This window comes from Myotis nattereri, assembly GCF_964212035.1.
Source record: "Myotis nattereri genome assembly, chromosome: 17".
Classification (NCBI taxonomy): Eukaryota; Metazoa; Chordata; class Mammalia; order Chiroptera; family Vespertilionidae; genus Myotis; species Myotis nattereri.
In genome coordinates, this window is record NC_138092.1 from 29,868,084 (window position 1) to 29,895,911 (window position 27,828).

The 27,828-nt window shown below is 42.8% G+C and overlaps 1 protein-coding gene across 1 annotated transcript in view; it reads left to right on the forward strand.

Moving 5' to 3' along the window:
- Positions 1-11,655: 11,655 nt before the first annotated feature.
- The window catches only part of FAM110B (family with sequence similarity 110 member B), a 59,133-nt gene continuing 42,960 nt past the window's right edge, over positions 11,656-27,828 (forward strand). Inside the window, exons 1-2 of the mRNA XM_081111531.1 lie at positions 11,656-11,823; positions 18,199-18,284. The gene's annotated coding sequence lies outside the window, so the exon portion shown is untranslated. The remainder of the gene's footprint in view (positions 11,824-18,198; positions 18,285-27,828) is intronic.

Sequence of the window (27,828 nt, forward strand, 5' to 3'; positions counted from 1 at the left end):
CAGGTTGATATATTTGGTGTGAAATAGTGGTCACGGTTTACTGTTTTTTCAAATGGATATCCAATTGTCCCATCATTATTTGTTGAAAATACTTTTCATTCTCCATTGAATTGTTTGAGTCCCTTTGTCCAAAATTAGTTATGTATTTGTGAACTCTCTCTTCTGCTTCGCTGATCTGCTTATTCTTATTCACACCACTGTGTTGGAATTTCATTGTCTTCATGAAAGAGCCTCCATCCTTGTCTGGGTGGGGGACACTCTCTTCCCACTGGGGACACAGAGGAGTCACCCTCCAGGTTCCCCGCAGTGGCTCGCATTTCCACAGAGCGTGAGACATCGCTAATACACGTCTCTGACGTGGAATTTTGCAAGTGAAATGTGTCTTGCATTTGGGTGACTTCAGTATGTTCAGATTTTAAAAGTTTGATGTAATTCATGTCATTTCACTCCAATTTAGGTCCAGGAGTAATGCTGAAAAGAACTATGTCATTTCACTTCAATTTAAGTCCAGGAATAATGCTGAAAAGAAAAATGTCATTTCACCGCAATTTAGGTCCAGGAATAATGCTGAAAAGAAGTATGTATGAAGGCATGATTGAGCACAAACTAAGAGCAGCCCCAAACTAGTAAGTCAAAATGGATAAGTTAACTGAAATTCCGGTTAATTTCACACAACAGAGATCAACCAATGTTTAATAGAAATGCTTTAGGATTGCTTTTTCTTGGCCACCAGTGGAGTTTTTGTTTCCCCTGCAAAATACATTCTCCCAAACGGTAACACAACACACAGCATATTTGGGGAGGACAGAAATTAACTTATTTTGTACAAAGAGAAAAAGAGACATAGAAAAAAATATATCCATTGCTGAAAATAAGGAAATTTTTAGAAAAGTAGTAATTACACGTCAAGAAAAATTTTCCTTCGCTGTCCTTCCTCCCTTGGCCTGTCCCTTCGAGGCAGGAGGCTTGTGCCCATCTATGCCAGGCCCTGGCTCTCTCACCTGGAACATCTCAGGGAGTTGGAGGGCTAATTCTCATCAACTTGGCCACCCGTCACTACCAGTGGAGAGCAAGGCCTGTATGATTTTCTACTTACTTCACCCAGAGAAGCCAGGATCCACTCCTATGCATGAATGAGCTGTGCCCATTGTAGACAAAATAAAATTAACTAATACTTCCTCCTCCTCCAGCACCCCACCCCATCCTCAGGATAAGGGAACACCAGGTACCATCTTTTTAACGCCTGACACTGACTCATATCCCCTATCCAAATTGTGTTGTTGTTCTTAAACAAGAACAAAAACAAATGTGAAAATGGTGTTTACCCTTGGTTGGAAGATGATTGAAACTGTAAAAGCTTCTTTAGTCTATAAAATGGGCAAATGCCACCAAGAAATCAGGTGGGCAGTTTCTCTTGCTGCCCTCTGGACTCCTGTAGCCTTTTGCCACTAACCTGTCAGGTACCTTATGCTATTTATTCCCATTAGAGAACATTCCTGCAATATTAATTTAAAAGCCTTCTATAGTATAATCTAGTGCACAAACCGCTTGTGTAAGCTTGACTCAGACTCTATGATAAAAAGCATTCATCATGTGCCATTCCATGTAAGAGGAATTTCAGCTCTCCTCTTCATCAGAGGACCTGCCTGCAGTGGAATTAAAATAGCTTCTAACTGAATGGGAGCATTGACTTGGCAAAGATATGAGCAGTCATTCAGGAGGAATGGAATCGAACACTTGAAATTTAAATTCCTTTGTAATCTGACTTTGAAAATAAAGTAAAAGAGAAACCCAAGGAAGTTTCCTTTAAGGTGAACTCCTGTCCTTCAGATCACTTCCACTTTCAAGGCTAATAACATACCCACGACAAAGGTAGTATGTAATGAACCTTATCTTTGCCATGAGCTTATTCCCCCCGATACTCTGATACTTACTGCTTAGAAAAGGTGGCCTACATAGAGAGTCCCACATCTGCAAAAATGTCTCTCAAACATCAGATTTACAAACTGGGCCAGTCACGTTTGGAGGAATAGCTTTTTCCTTTATTGTGTCCATAAAGCATAAATTGTTAAGCCAAGAAACTACCTTAAATAAGTGACACAGATTTTCTTCTTTATTTAGAAACTATTCAGATTTACAAAGGATTCTTTCCCTTCAAATAGCTTCTTTCTCGTTCTTGAAGGACGCAATCTTTTTTCTGTTAAAGTCACTGAGTGGTAAATATTTCCAGGAGGATAACACTTGTTAAACAAAAAAAGGTCCCATAATTGTCGTCACTGCCTTAAATGGGGTTACATAATGAAAAAATATTTCTTTGTTGTAAAAGAAAACAGGGAAAAGGATCTCTCTCACTCTCTCTCTACATGAAAATAGAAACAGGGAATCCAGTACAGAGCAGTAGTCACCATTTATGAAAAACAGCAGTCAAAAGAGAAAAGGTGTGTGTATGTGATTATTTTCAGTAGAAAAAAAAATCTTGGCTTTACACTCAACTGTATGGTGGACTTGAGCTCAATTTGCTTCAAGGCAGAGTTCTGTTAACAATTCATTTGCATATTTATTTCTATTGTTGAACGTAAAAATTGATCCCTAGATATATAATAAAATTACCTTTAAAATCTACACATATAAATGGAAATATCTTTCTGACAAAACCATCAAACCATTATCTATTAGTGATACGAAGCTATCATTACAGGTTTTTTAAACTGTGAAAGTAAAAATAGAGCTCATATAGGCAGACAGTGAAAGGTGATGGCTTTACTTTCTTTCAACTCGATTCCCGCTATAGTAGTAACAATCCATAAAGCTTCAGAAACTTGCCAAGGTTCCAGTCAATTTTGAATCATGCTAATGTTTCTAACTTCATATCCAAAGAAATTATTTTCCATTTTCTCCATCACTTAAACTTCCTGGCTTCTTTCCAGACATTCGAACCTGGCCATATCTTCCACGTGTATAAGAATGCCTTTAGATAAAAGGAGAAAATTATCCAAATAACTATGGGAAAGAATATCTAAGCCGTACTTAGCAGTGCAGACTTGCACCAGTGCCAACAGAGGCTTGCTCTAATGTTTAATAATAATCAGCAAATTGACTGATAATCCAGGCTGAACTTTTGGTTCCCACCCTAATGGTTTGATTTATGGCTGAAGATGATTAGCGCACATCAGTGTCCCGTTAGCTGATGGTGCACTTCCTAGCAAGTTAACAAAGCTAAGCTGTACCATGTAGACGGGCTGTAGGACAGATCCAATGATGAGGGCATGTCAGGCAGCCTGAACCTCCAAGCCGGAGACTTTAGAGGGGCTGCTCGTGAAAAACTTACCACCCGTAGTTCTTCCCATGGGTGGGGAAAATACAGAGTTTTAATAAGCAACTTATGTTCAATGTTAGGAGAAAAATTAAACAACTCAGACAAGTCAACCATGCAGAGACAAGAACTATTCACATTGTGGCCTTGCCCCTAGATATTTTCTCCATATGTATACACAGAGATGTCTGTATATGTACACAGAGAGATCATTTTAACAGCAATGGCATCATACATTGATTTATGACTTTCACTTAACATGTCAGCTACATTTCCATTTAATAAATATTATTTTATAATACATATCACTGTTGAAGAACTGCATAAGGTAACATTAATGTTTATGTATACAGCATCATTTATGTCATCATGTTGGCTATTCTTGAAGAAGTTTTTCATTTTCTGTTTTTGCTCTAGAAAGTATGCTGTGATAAATACCCTTGCTTCTATATTTTTTTGCGCATATCCTCTAATATTCGGAATTAATATTTGTCCGTGATCCCAACTAGTTCCTTCGGATATTTTCCCAAAGCGAATGGCCAGGGTTAAAGGCAGACACATCTGTAAAATTTTCAAGAACGTTTTGCAAATTGCCCCAGCAAGAAAGTTGTGCTTGTTTAAGTCTCAGAAATTCTGGATGTTATTAGCAAACTCTTACCAGTGTAACGTGTCCCATCTGGATTGTGCTCAGGGCATGATGGTTGTGTTTATACTATATATTTCTGTTTCTGGGTCAGAAAAAGGTCAGAAAAGGGGATCGTTTTTCTAATAGCCTGAGTATCATTTGGCCAGGATATTTTAATTTTGTCATCAGCCAAGCAGGAAGAACTTAGATAATGTCTGCAAAATGCTGGGCACTCCCTAAATGCTTTCTTTATATAGTAAATCATTTCTTCGTCCTCATGTTACAGATGAGAAAATTCAAGCGAAGAGAAGTTAAGTAATGGACCCAAAGTTTGCAGCTGGAAAGTAGCTAGGTTAGGATAAAATATAATGGGGTAGAAGTTGAGAAGTATTGTTCTAGCAACATAATTTCTTCCAAGGACTGTCATTCAGGATATAACCTTGGAAGTTGCTGTACGACCTATTTTTAAGACATTGAAAGCGTCAGAAAGGCCCAAGATGAATTTCATAACAAATTACGTTCTTGTAGTTGCATATTTGTTTAGATAAAAGTCTAATCTTTCAAAGTTTGTAACGTTGAAACACAGTGATGAACGTTCATGCCATGCATACTTGTAGCTCTTCCATGAAGCTTTTGCTTAAAATAGCAGCATGCATTACTCATGGGAGAGTATATGCCTTGATGTTGGACAACAGTGTAGAGATGCACTCAAGAACTAGTGCTGATGAGAAACAGAACCATTAAATTATAGGAAAATGTACTTAACTGAAATTTGAAGACGTTCCGCTTTGAGAGACAAAGCTGACATTTAGGACATTCATCCACTTATTGTCATTTAAAGTTTTATAGGAATGGTCCTATGGTCAGTAGAGAGAGGGTCTCATCCCAGGTTCTTTCCATAGTACAGAGATTATTGATGAGGTAAACAGGCTCACGTCCTAGAAGATTCCTGTAGGTGTCTGAAAAAACATGATATGATTTGGGAACAGAAGGGAAGCTAATAAGCTCAGAACTACTTCTGCAACCTAATTCATAGGTCTTATTAATCATTACATCTAATTATTATTACACCTAATTATTATTAGGTTATCATATCTAATTATTACTGATACATTTATTTAATAATAACAATTACTATGCCCAAGGGGTAAGTAATTTTTGGTTTGTAGAAACAAACATTGTTAAAGATGGCTTTTGTTAGCAGCATTCTCTTTTTAATCCTCACCCGAGGAATATGTTTTACTGATTGTAGAGAGAGGGGAAAGGAGAGAGAGAAACATTGATGTATGAGAGAAACATTGATTGGTTGCCTCGCATACTCGCCCCCACTGGAGATTGAACCTGCATGTGCCCTGACTGGGAATCAAACCCGAGACCTCTTCGTATATGGGACAATGCCCCAACCCACTGAGCCACACTGGCCAGAGCAGCAACATTAATTTTTATCTGCCAGAATGCCCGTTCATTTGGACATGTGTGTTCTGATACCAACAGGTACTTGCACTTGTATGAAATGTCCATGTGTGTCCTACCTCATCAGCTCATGAATGAACCCATGTTTGACCTATAGATCCGTATAAATGTAAATGAAAGGAAGGTGGGAGTTTTTGTTTTCTAGAGAATGTAAAAGTCATTTTATTATGCAATGCTTACATTTGTGTGCAGTGAGGGATTTAAAAAATTCCCTGTAATTGATTGTTTGACTTTGTAATTAAGAAACAGTCACTTAGATAAAAATGAGCTGCTCTAGAAGGCAGGTGAATAAAAAAGATGCTTTCCTGAGAAGAATGTGTTTGTGAACTAGAACCCTGAAATGCAGCCTATAACCATCATACTGAAGACTTCTTAATGTGAGTGCTTTTTGCGTAAAAATTTTAAAACTTTCTTGTGTTACCCTAAGTGTTTAGTTTCCTCAGCTTTGTGGGGAAGATGCCTGTTTTGCAGGACTGCCACATCCCAGCTCTCTTCTCCATCGTCTCCACCTGCACAGAAACCCTCTGTGGTTGTTCTTAATTGGGGCCACATTCTGTGGAACGTAATGATTACCATTGCGTTAGCAGGCGGGAGAGCGTGTGTGCTTCCTATAAAAAACTAGCTCAGTATGAGCAGGGGTCATGTTTTTAAGGAGGACAGGGGTTGCCTGGGTAGTTTTAGGACGTGAGGAGGCCTGGGGGGCTGGACAGACCTATGTGGCCTGCTACCTTTACAGGCACATGGTACTTTTGCCCTCTAGGATAGGGGTGCTGCATGTAGGAGGTATGAAAGGTATGAAACATAACAGGTGTAAATTTTGTTTGTATAAATCTTTTTTAGGGTTAGTGCCATTCCTGAGAAAGTCTTTTTTTCTCTTCTTCTATCATGTGACTTCTTGCTTCTTCTAGATCTAAGAGACCAGTTACATCCTTGGCAAGAGAGGCTGAGCTCACTGAAGGCCTCATGGGCTTATTATAGAGGATACAGCGGGAAGGTGGCCAAGGAAATGGGGAGAAGGGGCTTCGGGAGACGATCCAGCCAAGCACTGTGGTCAAGAACCAGTGACATGCTGTCCAGCCGTGCAAGACTGGGTCGGTCCTGGGAAGCCCCCCGACCAGGGTGTGTGAGCTGCGCTGGGTTGTCAGCCTACACATGGATACGTGTGTGAAGTGGTCAGGTAGCCAAGGCGGCCGGAGCGTCTGTTCTTAATTTGGTAGCAACAGCTAGCCATGGGAAGCAAGCCTCCCCTTGAATTCAGAACTCCTTAGCTGTCTCCTTGTTTCTTACCCTTCTATTGCCCTTCACCAGTACTATACAATAGGAATCGCTAGAGGGGAAAAAAGGCTTTGAGGAGACACTACAAGATTATAAACTGCACCCACAGAGAGGATTCACACGCACGTCTGCGTATGTATGCAGCCTGGTAAGACGCTTGTCCAACATAAGCATCTTTCTCAGCGGGAGGCTTCGCAGGGGGCCTCCAGAGCTGACTGCACAAGGCATCCCACACTGACATACAAAGGATCCCCCCAGGCCCTATTCAGGCAGGAGGTCACTTCATGGTAAACAGGTCGGATGCTAAGAATCTGGAAAGAGAGAGGAGCCGAGGGCCGCACATGCCCTTTGGAGCCGCTGGAGTAATTTCCAGCAGCCTGATTCATTTTTCCCCAGCCCAGCCACGTTACAACTGCACTGAGTACCCCAGATGCCACATTTCTTTAAAAAAGCCGATGTGTGGGTGTTCTGAACAGAGAAGGAAGGGGCACCAGTTACCCATTTGCTTGCCCAGCAGTTGTCCTACAGCTCCTGGTAGCCACAGGAGACTTCCACAGCTCGGGCATTCATTCCTTTTCCTTGTAGTGGGGGTGGGCGGTGTGCTAGAGCCCCTTGCGTGGGCTTAGGGGAGCCGCTTGCTACCACGTCTGCCCAGTTCCACCAGCAGTGAGTTCGTGTTGGTGGCCTGACATGCCACCGTGGAAATGCTACATACAAGCTGTCTATTCCATCACTCACTGGCCCACCACTCTTTACAGGAACCACCCAGGACTGCGGGCCCCTCCCCCTACTCCTGGCAGCGCTGGGGCCTAGACCTGAGCCGGGGGCACCGCAGCAAATGGGAGGAATGTCAGCCTTGGTGGCCCAGCTTGTGATCGGGCCTCCCCACGCCCAGGTCCCTGTTCCTCAGAGCAGGAACCACTGCCCTGGGCCCCTTCCAGCCAGATGGCATTTCACAAACAACTGAAATTGAGACACTTCAGGTCAGAACGTTCTGACCAGTCTAAAGCTGTGTGGGAGCCGAGAGTCATTTCATTGACCAGGGGAGAAAGCTGAACGTTCTGTTGGAACTTCTCAACACACAGGCCCTCCCCTCCTCGTTCTCCCAGGTTAGAGACTCCAAAGACCTTGAAGAAACAAACCCCTCCAGTGAGGTCAACCATTTCTCTGCTGACCGCCGGCTCCTACTTGCCCAGTGTAGCAAATGTGAAATGTACACGCCTTTATTCTCTGTGCAGTGAAGGGTGAGCAAGGGTGTTGACTTGGGAGATAATGGGAACCTATTCCTAGAAAGAACTTGAGGGAATGAATCAGCCGTCGGGTTTCCAGAGGGCTTTGCCCTAACGCTTTTCCTCCTCTTGTGGGAGCTGTTCCCAGCTGTCCGCACTCCGCCCTGTGTCCTTGGGCCCTGGGTCCTCCAGGACCTTGCCTTTCACGCACACTCCAGCCAGAACCCTCCTTTAGTCGCAGACCCCACTTTCTGTGTCCACTTCCGTGCTTTCATAGCAGCCTGCACATCCCCGCAGTTTCCCCACCAGAACCACTCAGTTGTGAATGAGTCACTTAATGTTTTTCTTCCTAATGAGAATGGACGGTCCAGTGGGAATCAGAATACTGTCTCACTGCGTGCAGTATCCTCAATGCCCAGCACCTTCCTTGCACGTAGTAGGTGCCTAGAACTATGGAGTACATGAATGCTTTTTCAGATTCAAGGAAGAGTTGATTGAAGTTCAAAGATAAAAGTGCTATTCCCGAGGTTAAAAAACATATAGGCACACCTCGTCGAATGGTAGTAAGAAAGTTTACCAATAAGCTAATACTCAGTCCCAGATGAATATTTGTTCTAAATACGCCGAAAGATAAGACCTAAGAAAGGACAGTGACCTCCTTTTCCTAGGATGTGTCTGCTTAATGTCTTATACAAAACAGGCATGAGACAAATGAAACAGCTTTTTAAAACAGTGCCCTTTTTTTGAGCTCGCCGTCTGTTAAATGAAGAGGAAGGCAGGGCTGTTGGCTGTTTCCTAAATAAATGCCTAGAAGTGTTACTAGTCTGTATCCTGGCAGCCTCCAGGGAGCTGTGCCTTAGGCCAAATCACAGAAGCCAACTCCTCTTGAAGTTGGAGCTCCTGGTAATGGTGATTGCGCTTTGATAGTTCACGTGGACGATGTTTCGAGGTGGCACACGCAGCAGTTTCTTTAGAGGCGTGTCTCCATCTTGTTTTGCAAGCCTGTGTTTGTGTCTACATTAGTACACCATTTTTCACTCTTGAATTTATGGACCGTGAGTTCCTTTGCTGTCTTCCCCTTAAAGTTTATGAGCCATACTATTCCTTTCTCTGGCTTATTTCCCAAACAGTCTATGGTATACAAAGATTGAAGAATGCCTCTGAGTCAGCCTTCCTTTTCCATGGCTACTAATTAATCCCTGGGAATATTTGGTTTCTTAGAGCAGATCATAATGGTTGCTGAGGATGGTTAGCATTTTGTAAAGGTTTTCAAGTAAAAATCAAAGCAAAGCAAGTCTAGAAAAATGAGAAGTTGGCATTTCATCACTGGATTGGAGCTTGACTGGTAGAACATACCAATTTCTGGGAATTATGGAAAATAAATTAAAAAAATTTTTAATCATCACCCACTCAGAATAATTATAAAAACAATGTTTATGAAAATACATTTCATTTTCAAAATTGAGCTATAGCTATTAAAGTCTGTATACATTTTGGGAGGACACCCTGTGTTTTTATTGACTTTTAGAGAGAGAGAGAGATCAATGTGTGAGAGAAACATCAATTGGCTGCCTCCTGTACATGCCCAGACCGGGGATTGAACCCTCAGCCTTTTGGTATACGGGATGACCCTCCAACCTATTGAGCCACCGAGCCAGGACCAGGAAATAAGTTTAACATATTAACAGATTTGATTAATATCACCCCAGGACTATTAAATTTGTAGAACGTATTTACAAGAAAGGGAGAACCAAAAAAAAAAAAAAAAAAAAAGAAAGGGAGAACCAATAAATATATAGGCTGCAGGAACAGAAGTTGCATTTGTCTGGCTAACTTCTCTCTCCTTTTCACATAAATTTGTTGTTTTAAATTTCATCAAACACCTCATTACAAACTTTCCTTGATTTATATTTCATAGAAAACACTTTTCAAATGTATAATATCATTTAATCTACATTGCAAGTCATTAATGAAATGTAATTGTAAGCCCTTAATTTCCTGAAAATTCCTGTTAAGATTGGTTCATATAGAATTAAGTGAAATTAGAGAGTGTTACATAGCCAAAAAGAAGTTGGGGAAAATAATTTTGGTTACCACAGTGAATCCCCATAACAGCTCTGTATGATTCATCAAGCCTGCCACCAGCTTGTCACTATGAACCACTTCTAAATGGTGTATCTGACAAAACTGTACAATAGAGAAGTGTTTAGACACTTCTTGTTTTGAGTTGTGTGTTTGTTACTGGGAAAGAAGGTAGACAATATGATGTGGTGAAAAGATTGCTGCTATTAATAATAGCTTAATTTAGAACTCACTCTGTGCCAGGCCCTGTCCGAATCCTAATAGCTCATTGTCAATCCTGCAAGGTGTCTCTGATTATTGCCTCTGAGACCCGGAGACATCCAGTCACTAGTCCCAAGTCAGGCAAGTAGGAAGTAGCTGATCCAGAATGTAAACACAGGTGGTATGGCTGTTAGAACGTATGCTCTTCACCCATGCTTCCAACTGCCTCTCACAGGATTTGGCTCCTAGAACTAATTTTACCATTAAATTGTGCAGTGGGCAAACTTTTCTGTTATTGAAAATATATGCTGTAAATATGATATGGAAAGGCTTGTGAAAACTCAAGGAGGTCAAGGGGCATATGAGCAAGAAGTACACAGCTCATTTCCTTAAGAGATAAATTTCAACATACACAATGTGGTCATGTAAGCTTTTCAATGTGACCAGGAAAAATTCTATTTTGGTCCAATATATTATTAGACCGACTATATCATCCAGTTCTGTTTGATTATTAGAAATCATAGAAGTTAACAGAATTTACTCTGAAAATTGGATATTCATTTTTTTCTTAGTATGAGTTCTACTCAACTATAGTCTCAGAACAGATTCAAAATAAGATATCTTATTTGATAGCTGGTCATCATTTTAGGCTCAATCTAGGCAAAGTATTTAATCCAGGTAAAATGATTATGGAGTTAAAAATACTTTATTGAAGATCATCCAAAAACGCCACAATAATTTTAACTCCATAATCATTTTACCTGGATTCAAGAGTAGGCAAATTTCTTTAAATTTTTTTTGTACAGTGATTTCTGGTATCCCTTCCATCTCTTGTAGCTCTAAATTATTATTGATTACTGTCCTCAGGAGTATGATTTTTGGCACCTTGATGAGCCCTTTTCCACTATGCATGGAAATTACATGGAATTTCAAAGTCTATTGGAGACTAATTAGCACTTTAGGACAAATAAGTGGCAGATTGCTAATCAGGGTAAATAAAGTGAGCCTCAGATTTTACAGCACTAGCACTAATACCTTCGAGGTATTGATTTTGCCATTTATTCTCTGTGCCGGAATCTGCAGTGCAAGTCAGCTGGACCCGACGAGGGGTAACCACTCTTTGTTTCTCGAGATTGGAGGCAAAACAAGAATGCACTTTAAAAATCACTTACAGTTTACAAGGTGGCACATTCATCCTCAAAATGACAGGAAATCAAGATGATTTTGTCTTTGGGGTTTAATTTATTAAAATTTAATTTGCTCTTGTGCTTTGCTCCAGTAGCTCTGTGCTCGCAAAACTAGCTATAATTAGATTAGCAGCCTGCTAAACGCTGGTGACAGCCTGCGCCTCAGAGAGCATGTGCTGGATTCCGCCCGAGCCTCTCCTCATTGGCTGCGAGCATCGCTGCTCGCCGGCTTGATAGGTTTCCACTGTACTCCTTATGCACCGGAGACATAGATACAGAGATACTCCACTGTGTTCTGGCAACGGTGGAGGTGCTTAGCTGGTAACGTTACGGGAGGAGGAAGGCACTGAAGAGAAGGCGTTCTTCTTTGTTGTAGAGCATCGGCAGTCAGCCACTGCCAGCTGCCAAAGGCGATCAGTGAGGAAGTTGCAATTCATGGTAATTACTTGGAGTCTTTATCTCGCAGGGAAAACCCAGCCATGCATGAAATGAAGCGAGTTCATCGTGTCCCCTGTTTAATTTGATCCTGCTTTTTTTTTTTTTTGTTAATAGCATGCCTAGCCCGGCGTTCCATACCCAAATATGTTCTGCGGGAGAAGGCTTGGCTGGTGAACAGCTACTCGATTCATGAAGGAATATTGTTTTTACCTGGTTCCGAGCGTGCATGTGCTGGGGAGTGATTCTTATTGGTTCTCTTCTGTTTTGGAAAGCCTGAGGTTGCATCGATCGAGGTGTCTTTGGAGGTGCGTTTCAGTATCCTGTTGACTTTGTGTGCATGGAGCCCAGGCTCTCCCGAATAATGAGCAGTCTGGGACAGTTCAGGGAAACACGTGAATTAGGACAGGGCAGCAGCTCTCCTGAGGCCAGTGCAGGGTCCTGGGGGAAGTAAGTGCTATTGTTTCTTCAAAGCTGAGTGCAGCCTTCATTTTGGATGGTTTTCTTTGTTTCACCCTCTGTAGTTTTCATTAAGCCTTCATACCACGGAGGGTGAGAGCATATCTCATTCTGCCAAACATATGTATAGGTGTGTATTCACCTGTGCCAAAGAGAGAATTTTTGACTCCGGGGCTTTGTTTAACAGGGATGTTGCTTTTGGAGTTGAAATTAATCACAGGAAGGTGGGGTTCTTACCACTCAGACAAATGCTTGGCAACATTTTAAATCTTCTGTGAATGATTGCCTGGATTGTTTTCCACCTCAAACAATAAGTAATCTTAAAATTCCGTAAGAAAGATGGTACATTCTGAAGGAAACATATTTAAATGGCCAAGGCTGAGCTTAAAGAAACCCAGACAAGTGCATTGATTTTGCTTCTCTGTGTACCTTCTCCGTAGAGTTCTCTTTTATTTCAGAAGAGCCCCCTGCTACCATTTAGTCCTCAAACTTAAACATGGATATGCTCACCTTATCCGATTGTGGAGACCACAGAAACTTGTGTATTGAGTCACCAGTCACACGACTGGCTGGCTGCCACCATGCGTCTGCTATCAGCGGAGAGCCCAGTGATATCTGAAAGCCATCGGGAATTATTTCCCTGCTCCCGAAAAGCCGAACGTGGCCATTTAAGTACTTTGTTTAAACAAAACTGCTTTGATTTAAAAGTATATACGGGTTACAGGGGTTCCGTGTATTGTTTGGTAGAGGAAAACTTCAGATCACTAACTCTGCTCCACTGCCCCTCCCCAAACCCCTCCCTCGTTTATTCTGAAGGCAATAAATCATCCAATGTAATAATCCATTCCAATATCAGTCTTAAGGAAAAAACAAGTATTATGAAAGTTTGTCATTTATTGTAATACAGTATCATCTATAACAGTGGTTCTCAACCTGTGGGTCACAACCCCTTTGGTGGTCGAACGACCCTTTCACAGGGGTCGCCTAAGACCATCCTGCATATCAGATATTTATATTATGATTCATAATAGTAGCAACATTACAGTTATGACGTAGCAACGAAAATAATTTTATGGTTGGGTCACAACATGCGGAACTGTATTTAAAAGGCCAGAAGGTTGAGAACCACTGATCTATAATAAGAAAGGTTGATAGTCATCCATTGTGATACAGGCTCTCTATGCCTTTAAACAATCTGCAGTGCTCAGTTTTAAGGTACCATGTGTGCTGAAATGTACATAAGAGGGGTGCTCTACTGAGCACTTACTTCCTCGTTGGACTCCCTTGGAACAAACCCCACCTCCTTCCGATTCCAGAAGGTGGCAGAGCAGTGGTGGAAAGTGCAACGAACGATGTTGCCCTTGTTCACGTGTGCAGACCCTGCTCTCCCGGTTCACTCCCTCATTCTCTGTATCCACACTAAGGCTTGGACCCTCGTTTGGGGAAGAATAAATTGATGTCATTCTATAATCATCTCTCCCTCTTCATCTCCTAAACTGCTTCCTAAATTACCTTGGTCTTCAAGAATTTCTAAGAGGCAGACTGCCTTAAAAATAAACGAGTGTTGCTCTCGCCAGTGTGGCTCTTTGTTGGGCATCCTCCTGTGCATGGGAAGGCTGCTGGTTGGATTCCCGGTCAGGGCACATGCCCGGGTTGCAGGCTCGACCCCCCAGTTGGGGGCGTGCAGGAGGCAGCTGATGGATGGTTCACTTTCACATCTATCTTTCTCTAACTAAAAATAATTTTTAAAAATAAATTATTGTCAGGTGTAAAAATTGTACTAGTAAACCTCCTTTTATGAGCTTAGCCCTGTGTTAAACTGTGTGCCACCGAAGCTGTGGGGAGTATTCTAAGTGCTGTTGACTTCCAGGGGCTGGGTCTTAAAAGACTCTTGGTGCCTGGAAGGAACTTCTTCAAAATGTAACATAAATGGTATGTGTATATTGTGTAATGCACTGTGATAGCCTACAGGACCTTCCACCATATACTAAAGGGACATTTTTCTAATAGCACCAAATAAAATGTTATTTACATGTTTGCAAAATCTACACTTTTAACTTCAGCTGAATCACATCTTACCATTTTTAATTACATTAAAAAGAATCTTTTTATATTTCTGAGATAAGAAAGTAAAAGATAAATTTCTTGGGCACTTTAAAATTTTGTTCTCTCCCCTCTTTGTAATTTCATAGCTCTTTACTGATGAGAGAATGACATTTCTGACCCATCAAATAGGTCTATTAGCATGAGCTAGAGTACAAAACATATAGTATTTTTAAATGAAAACAGTCTCGGTTGTAAGTAAGACTTTCGAAGTTTTTCTCCTAGCGGCTTATAATCACAGCCGTAAAGTGGTCATCAGTTTGAAAATGAAAAGTCACTTCTTGTAGAATATGATGTGGCACGAAGCAGCTGGGCTGAATGAACAAGGCCTGGACTGACTGTAACAAGGAAGGAGCGCTGGGTATACCTGCTATCGGGTGGAGGAGTATGGGTGGCTGTGTGGCTGGCCCCTTGGCCATCTGTGATAGGAAAAGAACTGAGGGGGATCTGTCATTAGCAATCAATAAATATTTCGCGGTTGACCCTCCTAAAGTTTCCTGGATTGAAAAAACATTTCAAGAGACACTAGGCCTGTCATCTAAGTGTATTTTTTTTTCTTTCATTATTTTATTCAATAATTAGAGGTACCTACCCTGTGCTAGGTTCCGTGCTAAGCCTTAGCCAGAGAAAGATGGAAGACACAGCCCACCCTGCAAGCAACAGCCTACTTAGGGGAGGCAGCAAACAAATAATAGTAGGGAGTGTAAACAGCAGAACCAGGCACTTAGCTTGGTGAGTGCACGCAGGGTGACCAGTTCTCTAGAAAAAGGGGGCTGGGGGGAACCAGAAGGCTTCAGGAGTAGAGAGCTAGTAGTGCCTGATCCAGAATGAACTGTTTCCCATCCATCTCGTACCACCTCCACTACCGTTATTGTTAAGTGGGGGTCAGTGTGGGCCACAGATCTGTGTGTGTGTGTGTGTGTATATATATATATATATATATATATATATATATATATATATATATATATAATATTGACTTTCAGTTTCACCATGTGTCTTATTTGTGACCCGTATTAAATGTAATAAATTGGCCCCTGAACAATGTGGGGGTTAGGAGCACTCAATCCCACACAGTCCAAAATCCACATATAGCTTTTGACTATCCAAAAGCTTAACTACCCTCAGTATCCACGGGGGATTGTCTCCAGGACTCCCCCACAGATACCAGTATCCGAGGATGCTCAAGTCTCTGATATAAAATGGCCTAGATCAGTGGTTGGTTGGCAAGCTCATTAGTCAACAGAGCCAAATATCAACAGTACAATGATTGAAATTTCTTTTGAGAGCCAAATTTTTGAAACTTAAACGATATAGGTAGGTACATTGTTACTAACTTAATTAGGGTACTCCTAAGGCTTAGGAAGAGCCACACTCAAGGGGCCAAAGAGCTGCATGTGGCTCACGAGCCGCAGTTTGCCGACCACGGGCCTAGATCAATGCATACAGTCAGCCCTTTGCATCCACGGACTCCCAAGTGAGGATAGAAAACAGTACAGGTATTTACGGAAAAAATCCATGTGTAAGTGCGGACCTGCACAATTCAAAACAATGATCAATGGTCAACTGTATAAACTATATCTGTCTCTTCTAAGAATACACATTAGATTGTTGCATGGAAGTGTTTTTATTTGTCTTAATAGATTTACATCACATGGGATTTGAAAAAATTTTAAATGTATGTGAAAGTTTAAAAATGCATCTCGGCCGAAACCGGTTTGGCTCGGTGGATAGAGCGTCGGCCTGCGGACTGAAGGGTCCCAGGTTCGATTCCGGTCAAGGGCATGTACCTGGGTTGCGGGCACATCCCCAGTGGGAGATGTGCAGAAGGCGGCTGATCGATGTTTCTCTCTCATCGATGTTTCTAGCTCTCTGTCTCTCTCCCTTCCTCTCTGTAAAAAATCAATAAAATATATTTTTAAAAAAATTAAAATAAAATAAAAATAAATAAAAATGCATCCCGACTTACAAAATATTTTCATTACTCTTGTACTTTTAAGTAATTTAGTGATCATTTCTGGAACTGTTGGCATTGCCAGGAATTATCATTTGTTGTTGGATGCCTGTTGACTCTTTTATTTATTTAACCAGACTCTTTTATTTATTAAAGTCATTTGTTTTGTACATGCTTATTAAAGACAAGCTTGTAAAATGTGGGCTTCGGTTACAACACTTGCATTTAATCTTACTATGATTAAGGCCTTTTGCTTTTCTTATACACTTAATTGAATTTAGACATATTTTAAATCTTGGCAAATTTGGAAGGCAAGTTCACTATCAGGGTCACCAGGCTTGCCACCAGTAAACTGTGTACATGAAAACGGATTTTGAATGCCGCAGGGCATGCAGTCAAAGATCCCTCCTAATTCTGTAGTGTTTTGCCCTGGTCAGGCTTCCACACTTCCTTTTTCACAAGCCGTCCTTCCCCAGCCCTTACTCTCCGAGTGGGAAGTGTCCTCAGAGCTGGTTGTCAAAGGCAGCAGCTCTCCAGCCCAGATGGCCTTCCTCCTGTGTCCCCCTGTCTCTTACTGCTCCTTCCCAGTCCCCTGTCATACTCACCTTTTTTGTGTGTGAGTGTTAATCCTCACCCAAGGATGTTTTTCCATTGATGTTCAGGGAGAGTGGAAGGGAAGGGGAGAGAGAAAGAGAGATGTGAGAGAGACACATCGGTTGGTTGCCTCCCGCAGCACACGCCCTGACCAGGGACAGGGATCAAGCCTGCAATCAAGGTACATGCCCTTGACCAGAATCGAACCTGGGACCCTTCAGTCTGCAGCCCGATGACCCTCTATCCATTAGCCAAACTGGCTATAGGGCTCCTACCCACCTTTTAAGTAGATATTCCCCAAGGTTCTATCCTTCATCAGCTTCCTGTCACCTGCTTTCCATTGGTTGTCTCATCCATTGCCACAGACTTAGCTGCCACTTCCATGTTCCTCCTTCAAGCCCTGGCTGCCCTCCTCTGCCAGGAAATTGCTTCCCTCAATAGACCCATGGCTCATGTCCTCACTGCCTTCAGGATTCTGCTCAGATGTCTCCACCTTCCAGCCCATGGGACATTCTGAGACGGTATCTATTATATTTAGTCTCCTCTTTCTGGAGTACAGACTCAGAGGTCAGAGATTTTGATCTTAACCCCCAGAGGCCCAGAACAGAAGAACTTGGTTCCTGAGTGGGCCTCTGGTTCCTGGTCTGAAGTGGGGGTTGTGTACCACATGGGCTCTAAGGCTCTTTGAATCTCTAACAACCTGTCTATCAACCTCGGGAGGACTGACTCAGTTCCAAAAATGAGATGACGTCCTGGAAACCTTTATTTATGTGACTTCTCACAACTGGATGTTTATATTCTCCTTTCTGTATAATTGCTGTCTAAGGTTGAGTGTCTCCTTAAAAAATACAGCTGAGCCCTGGCTGGTGTTGCGCAGTGGTTGAGTGTTGTCCTGTGTATTGAAGGGTCTCAGGTTCTATCCCCAGTTGGGGCATGTCCGTGAGGCAACCAATCGATGTTGCTCTCACACTGATGTTTTTCTCTCTCCCTCTCCCTTCCTCTCTCTCTAGAATCAATGAAAACCATACCCTTGGGTGAGAATTAAAAACAAAACAAAACACCACAGTTGAAGGGAGCAAAACACTTGGCTTTAAATGAAGTTTATAAAAACTAACACATTTTGTTTTACCTTCGTGTTTGCTTTGTATTTTAAAACTTACTGACCGACTTAAAAGAATTATCATTTTCTGTTGCTATTTATATTTAATAGACTGCCTATTTCTGTCAAATAGGACAACAATAGCAGTCTTTTCTTCCTCTAATTTCAGATACCTCCTGCTGCGGGGAGTACGCTAAGAAAGGAAGGATTGCTGTGACTTCTGCCTGCCGTCTATAAAGTACCCATTCCTTTCAAGTAAGTATATTGTTTTGCTTTTACCCATTCTCAGCAGAAGTTATTGATTTTCTCTGAAAACCTGTGTCATTATTACATTAAGGCAATGAGGCAAGGTTTCAGATAGTTTGCTGTCTGGCAAAAAAAAAAAAAAAAAAGTCCTCTCCTTTGAGGTCCCTGCTGGCACCAAATAGTAGTAGTGATGATTTTCTTTCCCAAAGCTTTCCACGACGTCTTCTACATACCTGCCAGCAGTTACAGTTTTCAAAGCTGTGTTATATTTAACAGTAACCAGGTAGGTAGCTGTACATGGATTTGAAGACTATATAAAACTGGGTATCTTTACCCTGCAGTGAGCAGTACACTGTCTGTAGCTGGGGAAATGAGGTGGTGTTTTCTGACACACCAAATAGTATGGGACCAGCACCAAGTGCTGTGGGATTTTTGGGAAGGAGATCTTCACAGGATGGCCTCTCAAAGGAGGCCATGTGGAGAGGGTGGGACCTATGTGCCAGCCGAGGGACAGCCTGAGAGCGGGGCAGGTGCTGGAGGTGTGTGTGCGCCATGGAAGACACTGCTGGGTACTGTGCCCCACGTCCATGCCACTCCCAGGTGATGGAGAGTCTGGGGGCATCCTCTCACCAGACCCATGAAGGAGCTGAGGAAGTGGACGAACGTCAAGGTCCCGATGTCCCTCCTCCTCACAGAGGGCCTAAGAGCAAGTGAGGAGATTGGGAATGTTTCTGAAATAGAGAGACAGCTCTCTGGCTAAGTCCTGTCTGCAATGACTTGAAGAGTGGTAAAGAGCAGCCCTCATGAGAACACAAAGTCTTGTCCTTGGTGCCATGTTCCCCAGTGACCACGTGTTCTGATTTGATTGACAGCCTTCCTGGAGTCTCCTCTCCGACCTCTTTAGGTCCTGTACCATTGCTTATATCCTGCGCTATGCATTTTATCGTTTGTTATTACGCAGGACATTGTTAGGTGATGTTAATACTGTCCAGTAACCTCAGAATCTGTCTTAGCCTGACAAGTAAGAATCAGCTTGTACCAGGTGGAATTCTACAATCTCTTGAGACAAAGAGAAACCAGCAAAACCTACCCTGAAATCCACGTCTCACCATTTTACCTTATCTTCTTATCTCAGATATAGGAAGTTCTGATATGAAAGTCTTGGGCTCCTGTTGGTTGGAAGGAATGGGGTGCCTCCCACCCCCAGGCCTTTATCAAGGGGGCAGGGAGGAGTAGAATTGCCCCTGAGCACAGGTGGATTGAATGGGGAATTCTTCTTACTGGGCTGTACTCTCCACTCTGCATCAGCCTAGAAGCCCTCCCATCTGCCCCCAGGTGAGGGCTTTTCTGGGATGTGGGACTTTCAAATGCTAAAAGCAGAAAAAGTCCGCAGCAAACAGGGGCCTATGGGCCCCTCTCATGATGCTCAGCACCTCCATTCTCATACCCAGCTACGTGATGTTAATGCTCACTGAGCCAGCTTCTGACAGCAGGTTATTTTGCTGCTCCTAGTGGCCAGGAAAGGATTGGGCCGGCGGGGGGGAGGGGGGGGGGCGGGGGAAGGGGAGGGACACAGGGTTTGAGTAGACATGGCTATAACCTTAGCTTCCTGCTCACCACGGCTAATGGACTTTTCTACACCTCAATTTCCCATAAACCAGAGAAGAATAACAGCAAGCTAGTAGGGGTTTGGGGAAAGTTACATGGCATAGTTCTGGAAGTGCCTGGCACACATAGACATTCAAGAAGTGGAGGCCCCTCCTTCCTCCCCCCCAGAGGAACTATATGGAGAAGACAGTTCCCTTCGCAGGCATAGCCATCTTGAGCTTTGTCAGTATCATTATTTAGCTAGGTCCTGCTTCGGGAAGATTAAAAAGGGTTTTACCCTGTGATTCATTAACACAATGTCACCTGGGTTTTCGACACTAAGTCCTGGCCCCTACATCTAATTCTCAAGTAGATCATGGTGTACAAGTTACTTGACGTTGGTTTTATACCAGTTTTCCCATAAATAAGATAGGAACATTTATTTAGTGCTTTAAAAATTCTTGAGAAAAGAATAGTTTTTGTCTTATTGGCCAAATGTCTTCAACTATTTGGGGCCATTTTTGCATTTAAAGTTCATTAAAACTGGTTCTTTTCTGGGGTCTTATGAAGACATGTGTATTATATTGTCGTCAACTTTTTTCACTACCCCTTAATTCATGTACTTAAGATTTGTTCTTGGAATACAAGGGGAACTCTTCTTAAAAGTGGTACCATGTTAAAGAAACTAAAACGAAAATGAAGGCATAAAATGACCTTGTAATAGTCTTTCAGTCAAACTTTTTGAGTTTTTCCAACTTATAAAACCTCCTATGTAAGGTATGTGTAAGTCATCTTTAAAGGAACACAGACACCGATTTCTATGCATTATTCATGTGATTGGAATTTCAGGTTATAATGTTCCCTTTGGTTTTAGTTTCTTCTTATCTTCTTCAAACTTAAGTAATTGATAGTTCCTCTCGGACAGTTTCCTTTTTCACAATTTCCCTGGGAGGGCGGTTTGTTCTTTTATAGCATAAGTGGTAGGTACTTGAGAAATTGCTGGAAGTAAAAACAAACCTTTGCAGATTTTTTTGTGTGTTAAATGGTCCTGACCAAAAATAAGTGCTATTTTTCCCCAAACACTGTTTTTCTCCATTTCAATGTTTCTAAAGTTGATCCTCCATTGAGAGTGATTTGTTCCTTGTCCATGACTCATCTGTCTTTCAGGCCAGCATCTCTCTGACTTTTGCCTTTTCCTAGATCAGCTCTTTGCCAAGTGAATGACTCAGAGCTCAGGTTCCACCAGTACAGTCAGGTGTGGCTCCTCCAAAGCCGTCTCAGCTGACCTTGAGCAAGGTGTCCTTAGGAGCCAGGGAGAGCCGGCCACAGTAATGAGACCCATGCAGACAGTCGAACAGAGCCAAGCTCTTGACCTTGCGTTTGCTGCTTTTTAAAAATAATGAGGAAGAGGAGGGGACATTCTCTAGAAAAAGTAGCTAGGATTTTAGTTGTTTCATCCTGCTTTATTTACAAGAATTCAGTAGGCTGCTGAAAGCATAGACATAGGGCTATTCCCCTCTCTAAAATAAAATACTCTTATACCCACATGGAAAGTATAATGCTGTTTTTGAAGATTTAACACATATTTATTATGAAGTTCAAGAGGCCACTATTGATTATAATTAAATTGTTAAGTTACCAATTTATGTGGCATATTTAAAATGCTAAATTTTTAACCAAGTGAAAGACAAATTCTGTAAATTACTGTGTGTGCCTAATTTTTTAAAAGTTATGAATGACCATTGCAACATAAATCAGTCCATTGTCAGTGACATCATAGCTTTCCTACAAAGATCAGCAGGAGCATTATCTGTGGAAAGCCTGCTCTCGGAGAAGTGCTAGAGGTGCTATGTGCTTCATCACAGTCTTCACTTGCCCACCAGAGCAGGTGTTGGAATCTTCACTGAGTAGATGAGGATGCCAGAATTAAAGAGTTAAACCTCATACCAAAATGGAACCAATGATAACACATTCGCTGGGTATAAAACCCAAGTCTACCGAGAGGCTCTTCTATCAAACCCTTACCAGACCTTTCATAACCAGTTTACTTCTGTGTGCTGATGGGTCACAAATGGAATAGGAAAGTTGGTTGGGGAAGCTGTGCCATGGAGAAGGTAGAATGAGAAAATGACAAGAAAACATGGATCTCTGGGGGAATATTCTAGAAACCACAGAAAGTCTTCAATTAATTAAAGACTGGAAGAGAACAAAAAGTCAAGTAATGAGAGATGGAGACCATAACAGCACACCCATTAAAGAGATACAGAGTGATTGCAGTTACGCCAGGAGAAAAGCTAGACTGTCAAGACTTCCATACTTTATCCTCCAGCCTGTTAAGTGTCTGCTATTATTAGTAGGCGTGGATTGAGAACGTGTTCCTGTGTTCTGGCTCCTCAGAGAAGTTCAGAGAGATGTGAAGTTCATCGGGACTATGTGATTAGTGGGCATTAGAGTATTCTCTCCTCGCCGGTCTGTCTCTTTAACAGCCTGTGCAATTATAGCACTCTTCCATAGTGCTGTGGGCAGAATATTCGTGTCCCCTGCCAATTCATCTGTTGAAATCCTAATGCTCTGTGTGATGGCATTAAGAGATGGGACCTTTGGGAAGTGGTTAGTGCCTTTATCAGAGAGGCTCAGAGAGGACCGTAGCCCTTTCTGCCAGATGAGGACACAGAAGTCTATAACCCAGAAGAAGGCCACCACCAGAACACACCACACTGGCACCTTGACCTTGGACTGCCAGCCTCCAGAATTGTGAGAAATAAATGTTTATGTTTATAAGCCGCCCAGTCTGTGGTATTTTGTTATAGCCACCCAAACACACAGAGACACCCAGGTTGAAAGTGGTCTCTATTTTGGGGTAGTGTTTGGACATACCTCCTCTCATAGCTTCACATATCTTTCTTGGTCAATCCTTGTGCTGAAATATATGTCTTCCTTTTACTTGAGTTTTATGGGTCTAATTCTCAATAGGACACAGTTAAAACAGAGCTGCTAAGCATTATCTTTGGTCAAAGAGAGACAGTTTTCACCATAATTGTCAGTGAGAAGGCCTTTCCTCTGGAAGGAAGCCCTGGTGAGTAACTCCTGGTGCTGTACCACGTAGGCCCATTCAGGCATCAAGCCCTGCTGACTTTTCCTCATGCATCATGCATTTGCATTGCTGTCCCTTAAGCAACCACTAATGGCTAAGCCTTATGCTGGTCACCTGCCTCTAGGATGGCTCAATTGAGTGGAATATCGGCCCATGCACCAAAATGTTGTGGTTCAATTCCCGGTCAGGGCACATACCTGGATTGTAGGTTTGATGTAATGTTGGGGCATATATGAGAGGCAACCGATCAATGTTTCTCTCTCTCTCTCTATCCTAAACGTTAAACTAATCAAAGTAGGGAGTAATCAAGGCATAATTAGCTTTATCAAAGGCCCTTCAAGTCTGGACTTTTTAACTGCATTTAAAATACGGATTTGTTTACGAAATCCTGCTTAGATACAGTTCTGTTTTTTTAGCTCAAACTGAGTGTTCCCTAGAGATTCATGCATTCAACATTCAACAACTCAATTAGTTGTGATTGGCCCAAATTCAGCAATTGCCATATCCTTCAACTTGGGGTTGGTATCATCTCAAAGGACCACACATCAGAGCTGATGCAGAATAGGGAGTGAGTGCAGCCGTCCGCTGTTCACACTCACAGGCGTCATGTTCTACATGTATCCAGTGGGGATGAGAAATGTTTCCTGCCCCGGAGTCACATCCTCAGTCATTCCTGTGAAGGGATAAAAACTTTATAGTGACAACTCTTTGTCCTGGAGTTGGAAGTGAAGAAAATGTGAGGTCCAAGGAAGTGAAGGGTTTTAGGCAGAACTAAAGCCCTGATTATGCAAAAGAGTAGTGTGGCTAATTCAGTAATAGTTCATTCTACGACATAGGAAATATTCCACTACTGAACCCTGCATTCAAAGCTTTGGTCTAGTCTAATAGGCCATGGAAGGGTCAGTGAATGCCAGGGGTCTATTCTATGTATTTTGAGAAGTCTGCAGACTGTTTTTCCTGAGGGTCAAGACTCCTCTGGAGGCGTGCTTGTGACCAAGACCTTGCTGGCTGACCTTCCCATCTGCTGTGGAGAAGAAAAGAAGGTAGTGGAGTGTATTGCTGATATGCACTTCACTTAAGAGATGAAGAAACTGCCCTAGCCGGTTTGGCTTGGTGGATAGAGTGTCAGCCTGCGGACTGAAGGGTCCCAGGTTCGATTCCGGTCAAGGGCACATGCCCAGGTTGTGGGCTCAATCCCCAGTGGGGGGCATCCAGGAGGCAGCCAATCAATGATTCTCTCTCATCATTGATGTTTCTATCTCTCTCTCCCTCTTCCTTCCTCTCTGAAATCAATAAAAATATATTTTTTTAAAAAGAGATGAAAAAACTATTTTGAAGCATCACTGAAATGACAATTGGCCTATAAATAGGGTCAGAGTTTTAAGTGATATAAGATTCTCATGCTTTCCTTCAATCCAGACTTTTTGCTGGTAAGCTTAACTCCCTGAACACCTACCATTCTCCCTCTCCCAGGGGAAGAGGGGGTGATCAAACTCCAGTCTTCACCTGTTGGTGTGGATTACTTCCCAAGAGGTTCCTCTCCAGTGCCAGTGCAGTTTTCATAGCATCATCACTAGGAGAAATATGGTAAATATTCCCTTCCAGTAGCATTAGATTCTAAGCAGAGCCCATGGAATAGCTCTCACCTTGTGTTCTCCCAGGACCCCTCCCAGTGTAAGGACACTGCAGTACAGGGTATGTCAGCATGGTCATCCCTGGTCATAGGAGGCATGCAGGGGCCGGGCAGACAGATACATGACTCTTTTCCCCAGCCCACTGCCATCTCTGCATCTCAGGCTCTGCATCCTTGCTCTAAACCTGGCAGTAGATAGCAAAATAAAGAGAAAAATCAGGGCTTCGTTTTCTCTTGTTCTCCTAGTTTTATTTGTGGCTCAACATTTTATCTTGTACTTGTAAGGAAGACAGCCCGCTCTTTCATCTCTTGGTCATGCCCCTCCATTTAGTACAAGAAAATGTTGGAAAGCTAATTCCTTTATAGATTTAATTTACATGTTTGACGGTTGGCTTGAAGTAAACCAGGAAGATGCATACGTTTCTTGAACCTGAGCCTGAAAAAGTTTCACTTTAGGAGTTTTTAGAGAGGATAATGCATTGCCCTGAAGTGTACCTGGCACATGGATTTAGAAAGCATTTTAAGACTTACGTTCACTCTCTCTCCAGAAGTGTACACTAGATACATATTTTTTTTCTGCGTTGAACCTGCCAAGGACTTGTCCCCATTATGTAATGTGCTGCATTCTGCTTTCGTATAGCTGTTACTCCTCACTGCCTGCCTTGAGTGCTGCCTGCCTGCCCATGTGGCATTGCCCACTGCACTGGTGTCCATCGGCTGTGTGCAGTGATAATTGTCCTAACAGGACACCCACCCCTTCCGAGAGGAGCGTCTCCAGGACTGGGAGGTCTGAGTAAATTGCGTCATTTGGAGCCTTTGGGAGCATCTCTCTCTGTTAACATCCTTTGCTCACTAAGCAATCGATGGAGAGATTAAGAAAAGTGATATGATATATTGTGACTTTAAATTTGCCATTCAGAAACAGGAAATTGAGACATCACTTGAAGACATTTTAAGCTAGATCTGCAGCATTTTAGGGTTTCTCGTGGGATCTTATTAATGGTACTTGACATTGTAACATGTTTGCAGTGTACCTTACTATCTTAAATACAACTGTGTTTCACAGCACTTTATGTATTAGACATTTGCACCGAATTGATCTCTTCCTTTTAAGACTACTGAGACCTGGCTTTGAAATGCTATCTGAAGTGTTCTTATGTTTTAAAAGTAATAAGCAGTTTTTATTACTTTACTGGCCACTTGGTTGGCACGTCGCCTCCTTTGGAAGTGACACCACTGTGTGCTGCTTCGGATGTTTTGTAGGGAGTGCCACAGCTGTTTGAAACCTGTGCATTCTTGCCGCAATGTGTAGAATACTTTACAAATTGCCTTCCTCAGTCTCCAGCCTCCTCACTGGTCAGCAGTGGGTGCCGACGCTCTCAGAGTGCATTTCAGTCCGGCGTGTTTCCCAGTGGAGACAGTGGGATGTCAGTGGGCCGGTAGCTCCGGGATGTGATGACTTACATAATGGACTGCGACTGGTTGCTGGTGTTGTGCTAGGCACTTATGGGGCACGTCCGGGGACCGGTTGTGATGCTGAGCCCTTTATGTGGATCATCTCCTGCAGCTGTCAGGACAGGTCATTGTCAGCACTAAGCCAGCCATCATGGGGCGAGATTCGAGTCCGTGTTTGTCTGGCTGCGGATCCAGCTTCCTTCCACAAGTTGCCCAAGTGTGTCGAGTGTGATGGTTTTGTGTGCCAGGTGTTTCTCAGACTTTGGAGATAATTGTTTTCTCTTTATTTAGGAACCGTAGTCTCTTGGCAGATCAGATGTACAAAAGGTTTCTCTGAACAAAAGAATTTGCTGCAGGTGCCAATCGAGTGATCACTTCAGGTTTGTTTATCATCATAGCTGCAAAGAGACCAGTGCTATACATCGCCTTGGTCCTCATCGCGGGGCCCTTGGATGGCCCCCCTGGCCATCTGGGACTCGGGTTTGCTCCTAGTTCTCTGATTTGAGGCACTGAAGCAGCAGCAGCAATTTGTTTCTTCTTTTTTTTAATAGACTAACACATTTTACAAAGAACTTGCACTTCAACAGCCTTGATAGGTAAAAGGAAGTATGGTCTCGGTTTTATAGATGAGGTAACAGAAGTATAGAAGCATGCCTTCTCAAAATTTCATGGTCCCCAACTGGAAAAGCCAGACCACAAGCCCCTCTGCCTCCTTCTACATCCCAGCTCGAAAACGAGACCTCTTCCGGGGACCGGCACCTCACTTGCTCATTAATAGAAGGAAGGAATTCAGCTTCATCAGTGGTTTTCAAACTCTGTGCCCTGGAGTACTTGACTAGGAGGTTTCAAGGCTGATGGAGCCTTGAGATGTGAGGCCCTGCTCCAGCCAAAACCACTCTGCATCTGTCTATTTTAGGTACTGATGGTATTCCACAAAATCTTTACTTCGGGGAAGCTTCTGAAGCTAAAAATACTTTGAAGACTACTGAACGTCAAGGTTCTTATTGCGTTCTGAGCTCTAGCCTTTAGGGGCCTGTGCCAATTTAAAAAAGAAATCAATGAAATTTATATAAACATGAGTACATCGTCAATGAGAAAATATGATTTGGGTTACAAAATTAATTTGGAGCTTCCCAGAAATAGACTTATTGGGGAAGGCCAAGAGACTTCCCCAGAAATAAAAGTCTCTATTCCCTCGCTCAGTACCGGGTACTTAGTTAAGACCCTAGTCCCGCTTTCTCTGGGGTTTGGCTCCTCAGATCTGTTCTGCACACTCCAAAGCCCACTAGCAATGGACAGCATCCAGTTGCTCCCTGTTCCCCACCATTTAGTGGCTCCCATCCCTTATGAGGTCAGTTTCAGGCCCCTTCACTTGGATAAAAGATTTCCCACATCAGTCTGTCTACCTCTCCTGTCCCTCTTGGATGGTGAACGGACCCACAGTCCTGTGAATACCAGGCCCGCTGTGCCGTTGGGCTCGGGCTTGTACTGTTCCTGAGCGTGGCCCTCAGTCTCTGGAGCCTGCCCAGGGGTCATTGCTTCCAGGATGGCTTCATGTAACCCTGGGGCTCTGTGACGTAGCCCCGCATGCCGCTCTGTGGTGGTGCCATAGTCCCTCATGTCCCATCATCCCTGCACTGAAATAGGCCCTTTCAATTCAGGTAGCATCTCTTTCTCTCTAGTCTGATTCCCAGGGCAGAGCACAGTTTCCAATCACTGTGGTACCCCTCATGGTGGCATAGCACCAGGCTCATAGTAGGGGCCCAGTAAATGTTGGCTAATAG